The sequence below is a fragment of the Mustela putorius genome, unplaced genomic scaffold (genome assembly GCF_011764305.1).
Source record: "Mustela putorius furo isolate JIRA1106 unplaced genomic scaffold, ASM1176430v1.1 tig00003869_pilon_pilon_pilon, whole genome shotgun sequence".
NCBI classification, from domain to species: Eukaryota; Metazoa; Chordata; class Mammalia; order Carnivora; family Mustelidae; genus Mustela; species Mustela putorius.
In genome coordinates, this window is record NW_025422021.1 from 14933751 (window position 1) to 14946678 (window position 12928).

The 12928-nt window shown below is 35.1% G+C and overlaps 1 protein-coding gene across 1 annotated transcript in view; it reads left to right on the top strand.

The window, feature by feature from the left end:
* Positions 1–12928, top strand: part of SCN9A (sodium voltage-gated channel alpha subunit 9) — a 170328-nt gene that overhangs the window by 40524 nt on the left and 116876 nt on the right. The gene's annotated exons all lie outside the window — the stretch shown is intronic.

The window sequence follows — 12928 nt, forward strand, 5'->3', positions numbered from 1 at the left end:
TTCAAGCCTCATCCTCATCATTTTTCTGCCATATGGAATTATGGGAGCATTTCCTTGATCCATTCAGATAGCTGAAAGTAAGCCTTGCTTCTCATTTCTCCTGGAGTCTTAAAATCAACTGTCAATTCTTTCTTTCCATGATCTCTCAAATATGACCATACCTCTACCCTATAGTATGCCATACCCCCAGTCATATCACCTTCATTCAAGAGCCAGCTAATTTCTCTGCTGTAAATCCATCCTCTGCACTATGGGAAAGGTGAGTTTTAGAAAATAGAGATTTGTTCATCTTCCTGCTTTAATCAATTCCTAGTCATTGCATCTACTTTTCTTTTCCAATCCCCTTTCTCTCCACTTTACTTTTTCAAGGCCATTTTTCCTTATAAAATAATAAAATTTCCTTATAAAAGACAATATTTCTCAAATGAATTAGTGTCAGTGTACAAGCTCTACAGCTCAGTTCAGATATTCTTTACAGAGAGTACTCTGATATGAGTACCAAAACTTGGACCAAAAAACCAATGATAGTGGAATGATTGTAAAGAGTGATGAGGGGCTACCTAGGAAAGCCAACCCCTGGGTGGCTCAGTTGGTTAAGTGTCTACCTTTGAATCAGGTCATGATCCCGGAATTCTGGGATCAAGGCCTGCACCTGGCTCCCTGCTCATGAAGTAATCTGCATCTCCCTCTGCCCCTCCCCACCTTGCTTGTGCTTCCTCTTTCTCTCTCTCTCTTTCTATCAAATAAATAAAATTTTTAAAAATCCATTGAATGGGGTGCCTGGGTGGCTCAGTTGGTTGGGCAACTGCCTTTGGCTCAGGTCATGATGCTGGAGTCCTGGGATTGAGTCCCATGTCAGGCTCCCAGCTCCATAGGGAGTGTGCTTCTCCCTCTGACCTTCTCCCTTCTCATGCTCTCCCTCTCACTCTTTCCCTCTCAAATAAATAAATAAAATATTTTTAAAAACCCATTGAATGGAGCCTATGTATTTCTTAATCATAGTTTTCATTATCTCTTTAGTAATAGGATTATATAGCTTTTAAGAAGAGAATTTATTGAATATTCCTTTGCTTTAAAGAACTTGTAATATAAAATTAGTGAAAATATTATCTCTTAAATGCCAAGGCTGTTTTTAAAAGCGATAATACTACCAAGGAATAAGAAGGGGGGAAAAATCCATCTTGATGAGAATAATTTTTTTTATAGTTTTAGATCTTTTTTAAAAATTTTATTTATTTCTTTTAATAAACATATTATGTATTTTTATCCCCAGGGGTACAGGTCTGTGAATCACCAGGTTTACACACTTCACAGCACTCACCATAGCACATACCCTCCCCAATGTCCATAATCCCAGCCCCCTCCCCTAACCCCCCTCCCCCCAGCAACCCTCAGTTTGTTTTGTGAGATTAAGAGTCACTTATGGTTTGTCTCCCTCCCAATCCCATCTTGTTTCATTTATTCTTCTCCTACACCTTTAACCCTCCATGTCACACCTCCACTTCCTCATATCAGGGAGATCATATGATAGTTGTCTTTCTCCAATTGGCTTATTTTGCTAAGCATGATATCCTCTAGTTCCATCCACATCATCGCAAATGGCAAGATTTCATTTCTTCTGATCGCTGCATAGTATTCCATTGTGTATATATACCACATCTTCTTTATCCATTCATCTGTGGATGGACATCTAGGTTCTTTCCATAGTTTGGCTATTGTGGACATTGCTGCTATAAACATTCGGGTGCACGTCCCCCTTCAGATCACGTTTGTATCTTTAGGGTAAATACCCAGTAGTGCAATTGCTGGGTCATAGGGTAGTTCTATTTTCAACATTTTGAGGAAGCTCCATGATGTTTTCCAGAGTGGTTGCACCAGCTTGCATTCCCACCGACAGTGTAGGAGGGTTCCCCTTTCTCCGCATCCTTGCTAGCATCTGTCATTTCCTGACTTGTTGATTTTAGCCATTCTGACTGGTGTGAGGTGATATCTCATTGTGGTTTTGATTTGTATTTCTCTGATGCCGAGTGATGTGGAGCACTCTTTCATGTGTCTGTTGGCCATCTGGATGCCTTCTTTGCTGAAATGTCTGTTCATGTCTTGTGCCCATTTCTTGATTGGATTATTTGTTCTTTGGGTGTTGAGTTTGCTAAATTCTTTATAGATTTTGGACACTAGCCCTTTATCTGATATGTCGTTTGCAAATATCTTCTCCCATTCTGTCAGTTGTCTTTTGGTTTTGTTAACTGTTTCCTTTGCTGTGCAAAAGCTTTTGATCTTGATGAAATCCCAATAGTTCATTTTTGTCCTTGCTTCCCTTGCCTTTGGCGATGTTCCTAGGAAGATGTTGCTGCAGCTGAGGTCGAAGAGGTTGCTGCCTGTGTTCTCCTCAAGGATTTTGATGGATTCCTTTCTCACATTGAGGTCCTTTATCCATTTTGAGTCTATTCTCATGTGTGGTTTAAGGAAATGGTCCAATTTCATTTTTCTGCATGTGGCTGTCAATTTTCCCAACACCATTTGTTGAAGAGGCTGTCTTTTTTCCATTGGACATTCTTTCCTGCTTTGTCAAAGATGAGTTGACCATAGAGTTGAGGGTCTATTTCTGGGCTCTCTATTCTGTTCCATTGATCTATGTGTCTGTTTAGTGCCAGTACTATGCCGTTTGATGATTACAGCTTTGTAATAGAGCTTAAAGTCCAGAATTGTGATGCCACCAACTTTGGCTTTCTTTTTCAATATTCCTCTGGCTATTCGAGCTCTTTTCTGGTTCCATATAAATTTTAGGATTATTTGTTCCATTTCTTTGAAAAAAATGGATGGTATTTTGATAGGAATTGCATTAAATGTATGGATTGCTTTAGGTAGCATTGACATTTTCACAATATTTGTCCAATCTAGGAGCATGGAACATTTTTCCATTTCTTTGTGTCTTCCTCAATTTCTTTCATGAGTACTTTATAGTTTTCTGAGTATAGATTCTTAGCCTCTTTGGTTAGGTTTATTCCTAGGTATCTTATGGTTTTGGGTGCAATTGTAAATGGGATTGACTCCTTAATTTCTCTTTCTTCTGTCTTGTTGTTGGTGTAGAGAAATGCAACTGATTTCTGTGCTTTGATTTTATATCCTGACACTTGACTGAATTTCTAGAAGTTTTGGAGTGGAGTCTTTTGGGTTTTCTACATATAGTATCATATCATATGCAAAGAGTAATAGTTTGACTTCTTCTTTGCCGATTTGGATGCCTTTAATATCCTTTTGTTGTCTGATTGCTGAGGCTAGGACTTCTAGTACTATGTTGAATAGCAGTGGTGATAATGGACATCCCTCTCGTGTTCCAGACCTTAGCGGAAAAGCTTTCAGTTTTTCTCCATTGAGAATGATATTTGCGGTGGGTTTTTCATAGATGGCTTTGATAATATTGAGGTATGTGCCCTTGACGAGAATAATTTAATGGCAATTGTCATGACTATATTTTGAAATGGATTTCATCCCTTGAAGAGTTTGATTCTTGTATATGGATGTTGCTACAGAATGGGAGTAAGTAGAATCATCATGTATAGTCAAGAAGAGAATAAAAGTTTATAGCAATGTTCTGTCAGTGAACAACATTTTAAAAAGTCTCAGTCTGAGAGATACAACTTGATCCTCAAGAATACAAAAGCAAGTTATGTCATGAAAGATAGTACTTATGTGGTTCAAAAAACTCACATGTCTTAGAGTTGTTGACTTTGTGTCAATATGTGTTCAGTATCCCAGCTCATAAAACTAATGTTGAAATTTTTTCTCATTAATGTATGTTCAAAGAATGAAGTAAGTTGATGTGATTACTATGGAAGATATGTTACAAGGTCAATAGAACATAAACTTTAATTGCAAGAAATTTTATAAGCAAATTCTACAAAACAAGGGGCTGTTCATGAAAGCCAAATCATTAAGGAAATATTCAGAAAAGATGTATACAACTTATATACTAATAACTTATTTCAGATAAACAATGTATACATTTTTGGAATAAGTACATTAGATACATATTTTTTATTTATCCCAAAGTGTACACAGGTAACTAAAGATAACTTAAATTAACTGAATGTTGTGATTTTTGTTTTTATTTGCCAAGTCTAGGAAGTCAGCCTGAGGGAAGAGAAGTAGGGAAGAATTGCCCTTTTGGGAACCTGCAGTTAGGATAAGATCAAATAATATAGCATTCTTACGGTCATTATTTTAATTATATTATTATTGGCATTTCTCTTTCTCATAAAATTCCTGTATGTCCCCAACTTTCCAAAGGGTGAGAAACTACAAATATTTTTAATGAAATGAATTAAAAATGTAACTTAAAAGAAAATTTGATTTTGAAGATTTTTTTTTTTTTTAGATTTTATTTATTTATTTGACAGAGAGAGAGAGAGAGATCACAAGTGGGCAGAGAGGCAGGCAGAGAGAGAGGGGGGAAGCAGGCTCCCTGCTGAGCGGAGAGCCTGATGTGGGGCTCGATCCCAGGACCCTGAGATCATGACCTGACCTGAAGGCAGAGGCTTAACCCACTGAGCAACCCAGGCGCCCCTGATTTTGAAGATTTTAAAATATCAGAATTTTTTGTTTTATTCTAGCCAGTTGACAACCCTTGTACTGCTCATTGAAGAATTGTGGTCCTGTGAGGTAAGAGAATGTTCTTGAGTTTGTTGCATCTACATGTCCATGATTCCATTTTCAAATGCTGAGAATAATAGTGGAAGAGATAAAAGAGCAGTATATTTAAAGTGAGTGTAAAAGATTGCATAATAGAAGTTTTGGATTACTGATTTTATGGAACCACTTTAAATAGTGATTATAAGCAAAATAATCATATCTTTTGTAAACTAAGCAGACATATGAAATGGGTTCTACATTTATAGACTACATTGTTTTTCCTTCTGATTGCTACTTCTGAGCTCATATAATTATTTTTTCAGTTAATTCAGAAGGAATACTTTAATCACTTAGCAAAACTGCCCTGTCTAAAATTATCTTGTTTTTGTCATAACCTAGTTTCTACACAGTGACTCAAAAGTAATTTCCCCATATTAAACAATAATATTGGCTGAAAGTGAGAAGAACAAATATTGGCTGTCTCATGCCAAACAGATACTTATTGGAAGGTACAGAGTCCTCAGAGTTATCGGAAGACTTTGAGAAGCTGGGTGAGCTAAATGGGAAAATGAGCAGACCAAAGGGAGGACTGGATACTGTTTAGCAGATTCATGTAGAAAGGATTGCTGGACCATTCTGCCACAACTAAATTTACCATAGCTACACAGTGGCTCCAGCTCAAAGGAATTCCAACCAGCCCTTCTTTCATTTTGGCTTCACACATTCCAGGGTCAAAGTAAAGGGCCAGTGAACCTGGATCCACTTGGGAAATGTGGCCTTATCCCACTAGTGGAAATGGAAAGGAAAGATAGTTCCCCTTAGATTTCCATAGTTAGAGACAGGGCTTCAGTCCCATCACAGCTCACAGTGCAAAATCTTCATTCATCCCAGATAAGAAGGAATATGGAATGTTGGATAGGAAAAATGTGTGTGTGTGTGTGTGTGTGTGTGTGTGTAGTCATATGTACATATACACATACGTGTACATACATTTATGATTTGTTTTGAGTTAAAAAGTGAAGCAAATTAATATTGGTCATGTTTATACTATTAGATATTGAATTTTGGAATGTTTAGAATCGATATACTGTAGATGCTTGAAGCAAAAGAAAGCATTTTTACTTCAAGTAGTATAATTTTCAGATAGCGTCATCCTATATTTGAATGTAAGTGCCATCTAGTGATAGTGAATAGCCCCTCCCCACCTAGGTTATGGGTAATTTGTGCTGCTTTTCTAACTTGTGAAGTTGTTATTCTATAGTTTACAGAGTTCCCAAGTATTTAGACCCAAATTATACCTATTCTCTAATTTCATGAGTTAATGGTACAATAGTTTATTATGAGGATATAAGATGAATGCAAAAGGTAATGCACTAAAAAGTAGATTATATTACAAAGAAGCAGTTAAAATTGAGGACATATCATTTTGTATTTTTTGTTATTGAATTCCCAGATCTTACCCAGTATCTGACACAAAGCAGTTACTCATACTCTTTACTGGTGCTCCAAGAAAAGAAAAAGAAAGGAAAAAAAATTTTAATAAAAAATCATATCTTTATATCTTTTATTTTATTTTATATCATATCTTTTATTTCTAGAAGATATGATCATCTATTCAGAAAATAAAATTGACAGGAAAATTGAAGATTGCCAGATACAAAGTCACATCAATAACAATTACCAACTAAAATGTATATGTTTTTTAAAATAGGACATCATTTATAATAGCAACATAAAGCTATAAAGTGTATAGATTAATGTATCTAGGAATTAATAAGATCTATCTAATAATAGGAATTAATGTGTCTACCCCATTAGAGAGTCATTCTATGCTTTTGGATGGAAAGACAATTTTATAAATACATAAATCCTCCATAAATTATTCTATAAGTTTCAGTTTGCTTTTTGTAGAAATAGATAAAATGAAGAATGAATGATCCTTTATAGGCAAGTTGACCTTGAGTAAAGAGAATAAGAGAGGACCTGTCTCAACATGTACTAAGAAATATTTTGTGGGAGGAGAGGTGAAGAAGGCTACATTAAGCAATACTTTCAGAGCATTACAATAAGGCAAATTAAAGATACTTGTTCAATAAAGAAAAGATACTACTGAGAAGTTAATGACAGAATAGAAATTATTTGAAATTCTGAAACTGAGATATTAAAATCTAATATACCCAAGGAACACTACTAATCAATCAGTAAAGGATGAAAATCACAACAGAAAAATTGGAAAAAGGATTAAGAACAAAGAATTTACATGAGAAGAAACTCAGAGAATGAATAGGCATACAAAGAGTGTTCAACATCATGGTAGACCAGAGCAATGCTCAATAAAAGTAGGTGGTTTTTCACCTCTTAGTCTGGTAAAAGTTGGAAAATTTTTGAGACAAATTCTCCTTGGGAAGACAATATTACATATGTACAAGTGAATAATGCCAGGTATTGGTAAGGATGTAGAGGTACAGAACCTTTAGTACTCTGGTGGGAAAGTAGGAAAGTAGACTCACCTGGAGAAGAACATGGCACTGCTTGGTTCATTTAAATATATATGTACCCTGGGATCCAGCAGTTATCTCCCAGGTAACAATTTCCCAGTAATTCTCACACAGCTCCATAAAGGGACACATACAAAGTTGCTCATGATAGTGTTGTTTTGTGCTGGTGACAAGTGAGTTTACTGAGGAAGGAGGAGACTTAGCAATGTATTCATGTGGTTATCTATTTTGGTAAGATTTACAAAAGTAAGGTATCTTAACTATTACCACAATTTCCCTCTTATCAAGTAGTGTTAGAGTAGCCATGGGCATATCTGGTTTGCAGCAAAGTGGAGTTAGTTGGAGATAGTATTAATGGGGTCTCAGTGGGACACAATTATGTGGTTTGCAGACACTTCCGTGTACATTTACCAGGCACATTCTTAGAAAAACACTAAGTACATAGAACAGGTGCCATGTACAGGTCTTCCTTTAGTCTTGCTGGAGAAGAAAAACTGTCTTCCCAGTATTGGTAACTTGGATTACTTTGGTATTCTTCAACAGTTGCATTATTTTTTCTTGTTGCATTTTGTATATGGCATATTTTAAACACAAATGCCAAACTTGGAATTTTCTATGTATTCTGCCTATTATAAAGCTTTCCAAGCTACACATATTAGGTATAATGAAATTATAAAACATATCTTTAAAGATTTTGTTGAGAAAAACCAAATATAAATAAGGTCAAGACTCTAACCCTGAATATCAGAAAGCTCAAAAATGACAGTTTAACTATAATTTGGAAAGTGTATGAGTATTTTAAGTTTAAAATTGCAAATTACTGAACATATAAAATATGCATGTTTCATATATCGAAAGCACGCTCGTTGTCATCTTTAGCTTTTTGTGTTAAAATACTGAGAGAAAATTCAGATATGAGATTAGTGGAATATAAAAAATTATAAAAACCAAGGAAATCAACAAATTATATTAACATTGAGTAATGAAAGTAACAAAATGTTTTGTTTTATCAGATGCAAAAGTGAGAAACAGTGTTTTTCACTAAGAGGAAGAGGGGTATTTCTTATAGAAGTATTAAGTAGATTCTTGGATTATTTTGTAATTCAGTGAAAGAAGAGTAAAACATATAGATATGTTGAGAAAAAAAAAGATTAAATTTTATGCTCGTTTGCCATGAAATACCCAATGTGTGAGATAACATAAAACTCATCATGCATTGCTATTTAGAGGACTTTGATCACAGTGGCTGAAGTATTGTCAAGTCAGAGTATTTAAGATTATCCATTGAACAGGGACTTTTGAAATGCTTTGTTACCTTACAGCTCGTCTATGAAAGGAACTTAACAGGAGGCTTTACCAAATGTGACAGTAATTTTAAAAATTTATATGCTATTACCAATAATGAGTTGTAGAGCTCAAAGAAATTTACTCAACTATCAGTAATAAACACACACACATGCCTGTATTTCAACTAGTTTTGCCAAAGGAAAGATAAGATTGCCTCTATGCCTCTATTACAAAACCATTGCCCTGTGAAGAGATGATCAGGGAGAATGAAGCCATAAATGGAGAAACAGGATTAAGTGTGCTGGGGAGCTAATTAAATTTTGGAACTTGTGGTGTTTTTAATATTGGTTAGTTTTTTTAAAAATGTAAATCCATTTAATTTCTAAACTCGCTTTTAATATTCATTTTTGTACCTAATTTTTGTTTGTAATAAGCATTTTATTCTCAATCTCCCCTTGTAAAAAATGGTGTAAGCTGCAGGCCCATAAAACCTGGATCTGTCTCTGGGTTGCAGGAGGGGTAAGGGGCCTAGATAGCACCCACGTGTTCTTTTTTTTTTTTCCTGTTTTATTTTATTTTATTTCTTTTCAGTGTTCCAGCATTCATTGTTTCTACTCCACACCCAGTGCTCCATGCAATACATGCTCTCCTTAATACCCACCACCAGGCTTACCCAACCCACACCATCCTCTCCTCCAAAACCGTCAGTTTGTTTCTCAGAGTCCACAGTCTCTCATGGTTCGTCTCCCCCTCCGATTTCCCCCAACTCACTTCTCCACTCCATCTCCCAATGTCCTCCGTGTTATTCCTTATGCTCCACAAGTAAGTGAAGCCATATGATAATTGACTTTCTCTGCTTAACTTATTTCACTCAGTATAATCTCCTCCAGCCCCATCCATGTTGATACAAAAATGATATTCGTCCTTTCTGATGGAGGCATAATACTCCATTGTATATATGGACCATATCTTCTTTTTTTTTTTTTTAAGATTTTTATTTATTTATTTGACAGACAGAGAACTGTTGAAGGGCATTTTGCTTCTTCCCACAGTTTGGCCACTGTGTCCATTGCTGCTATGAACATTGGGGTACAGATGGCCCTTCTTTTCACTACATCTGTATCTTTGGGATAAATACCCAGTGGTGCAACTGCAGAGTTATACAGAAGCTCTATTTTTAATTTCTTAAGGAATCTTCACACTGCTTTCCAAAGTGGCTGCACTAACTTGCATTCCAACCAACAGCGTAAGAGGGTTCCCCTTTCTTCACATCCTCTCCAATACTTGTTGTTTACTATCTTGTTGATTTTGGCCATTCTGACTGGTGTAAGGTGGTATCTCAATGTGGTTTTGATTTGAATCTCCCTGATGGCTAGTGATGATGAACATTTTTTCATGTGTCTGTTAGTCATTTGTATGTCTTCTTTGGAGAAGTGTCTGTTCATGTCTTCTGCCCATTTTTTGACGTGATTATCTGTTTTGTGTGTGTTGAGTTTGAGGAGTTCTTTATAGATCTTGGACATCAGCCTTTTGTCTGTAGTGTCACTTGTCGAATATCTTCTCCCATTCTGTGGGTTGCCTCTTTGTTTTGTTGACTGTTTCCTTTGCTGTGCAAAAACTTTTGACCTTGATGAAGTCCCAAAAGTTCATTTTCGCTTTTGTTTTCTTTGCCTTTGGAGAAATATCGTGAAAGAAGTTGCTGTGGCCGATGTCAAAGAGGTTACTGCCTATGTTCTCCTCTAGGTGTTTGATAGATTCCTGCCTCACATTGAGGTCTTTTATCCATTTTGAGTTTATCTTTGTATATAGCACCCAGGTGTTCTAAGAGCAAATAAATAACATGTCTGATAATATACATCGGAACATTACTCACTAGTTAGAAATACAAACTCGAATTATTTATAGTAAACTGGATGGATCTTTAAAACCATAGTAATAGTCATAAAAAAATAAATGAACAAAATGAGTCATACAACATGAAATTTATGTAAATTTAAGATATAGCATCCAAATTAATATTCAGTTTTTAAGAAAACATAATACAAAGAGACATAGTAAACATGTTAGAATGGTTTCCTAAGGATGAGAATGGGAAGGGGCTGGAGTGGCAGGGAATGGGATATGGGGCAGATAAAGGAGAAAATAATAATAGAGATAGGACTTTTATGGCCAATGATGATAACTGGCTATGATCTGGGGAATTTAACTCCAAACCTGAGGTTTGGAAAAATCTAGTTTCACAGCAGGAAATTTGGTTGATTTTTATCTGCAATGTAGCTAAATCATGATTCACTTTTTACAAGCTTTTTCAAACTTTTTAACTTTTAGATTAGACTAGTTTAGGTAAATGCAGGATAGAGTCTAAAAAGTTTATGAAGTTATACATTATAAATTCCATGGAAGTACAATGTCAAAGATAATTTTTTATTGTTTAGAAAAACTGAGAGTGGTGGAGACAAGAAGGTGGGGGTGAACCTAGAAAATGACAAAGACAGCTTCTGGACCACAGCAAGCACTTACTAAATAATCTTGTGAATGAAGAGCATCAAGAGAATTTATCAAGGATGTGAGTCATAGTACAGACCAGCTGACTTCTACTCATCTTCCCTTTCTGACCTAAGTCTTCCTCCCGAAGCCCAAGTCTGGTGCCTTTCCTGTATATTCTCATTACTTTTGTATGATGGTGGATTGCAATTGTTTACTTGCCCATACTTCCCAATGGACTAGGGGTCCCAGAGGACACGAACAAAGACTGCCTAGTTTGTGTCCCCAGCACCTGCTATTGTGTCTGGCACTTAGTAATCATGTTTAAAATATCTTTTGAAGAGTTAATAAAGTGGAATGAACATATTAAAGGAATGTTAGCATCACATGATTTCATACATGTAGCAATCATTTATACATACTACGGAGTGATGATCTTAAAATTAGAACTATCTTCATTTTGATTTAGTAACCAGAACAATTAGAAAGTGACAATATTTAGGTCTTCTTGCTTTAGTCTTTTGTAGCTTAATAAAGAAAAGTTTCCAAGCATATTACATTAATTCTGTTAGCAGTTATTATGATGGCATTTAAAAATGAATTTAATACAGATAATAATATTACAAATGATTCAACTGATGGCTGGTCATTTAAAATGTATTCCCTAATTTTCAGTTAGTGAAGGATCTTTCAAAATAAGACTACTTTGAAAAAAAGTAGTATTTCACAACAGTATACTCTAAGGGTCTTCATGGATAGTATTTTCTGCATAAAGATAAAAATTCCACCTATTAAAAAAGTCTGAGAACAATTACTTCTTAATAAAACCACTCAATGTGATAGACTGAGACAATTGAAAATCAAATAAAATTAAAGGAAATCTCTTGCTTTTGTATACAAACTGATGTATTTAAGAAAACATGCAAGCTGGAATTCATTTATGCATTTTATTCTATATAGTCTTAAAATCCATAAGATATCATTAATGCTTCAAGTAGTCCTTGTTCTCTTTTGTCGAGTAAACTTTTTATATACACAGACACACCCATTCTGATGTTCATTTTTTTCTGTGCTTCCTTCTGCTCTTAAGATCTTTTCCTTCTGCCTATAAAGTTTCTTTATTATATATTTAGTGCAATGATGAATTCTCTCAGTTTGCCTTTTCTGCAAAATTTTTTTAATTTCACATTCATCTTTTTAAACTTTTCATGAAGTACAATACTTACATAAAAATACATGCATTCTAAACATATAGTCCATTGAATACTCCAAACTTAACAAACCATGCGAGCAGCACTGGGATGAAAACATAGAATTCCCTCATTCTAGAAGAGAGCTTTTACTCCCTTTAGTATTCTAAATTGTTAGAATATAATCAGAATAATGTATGTAATATTTATCATAAGAATAAATTATCATTCATAAAAATCAAGTGGCGGGTCTCCTTTTTTTCCAAGCACAGTTACAAGCTAAGGACACTCTGTTCTCTAGGATATTATAATTTTAGAAGTTACCAGAAACATCTAATTCTAATAGTTAAGTAAAGCTATCTATTTATGGGCCGTAATTTTATGGTGATACAGATAAATGCACCCAGCCCACCTTGTCAAGGAAAGCTCCTTAAATTCTGTGAGGAAGACCTATGGGTTAGCAGGATCTGGGGCCTTGGGGACAGTTACCCTGGATCAAACTAGCATTCTAGTGAAATGGACAAAATACATCCATCGTGAAGATAGGCACTTCATTGATAGAGTTGTATTATGTTTTCCTGTTTATTTCTGATGACATTGTAAGAAACTCTATAAAGTTAAAAGCTAATGGAGATATTGTATTGAGGAAATAAAGGATTGTGTGGAGATTCATAATTCTTAATTATGAATTAAGAATTAATTCATAATTTAATTCAAGTCTATCTTAATTCAAGTCTTCTTACTGCCTACTTAAATGTAAAAATTTTGGTTCATTTTTAAATTTCAGGTAACAGAGTAACTAAAATAGCCATCACTTAAATCCCTGAGAATAATGGA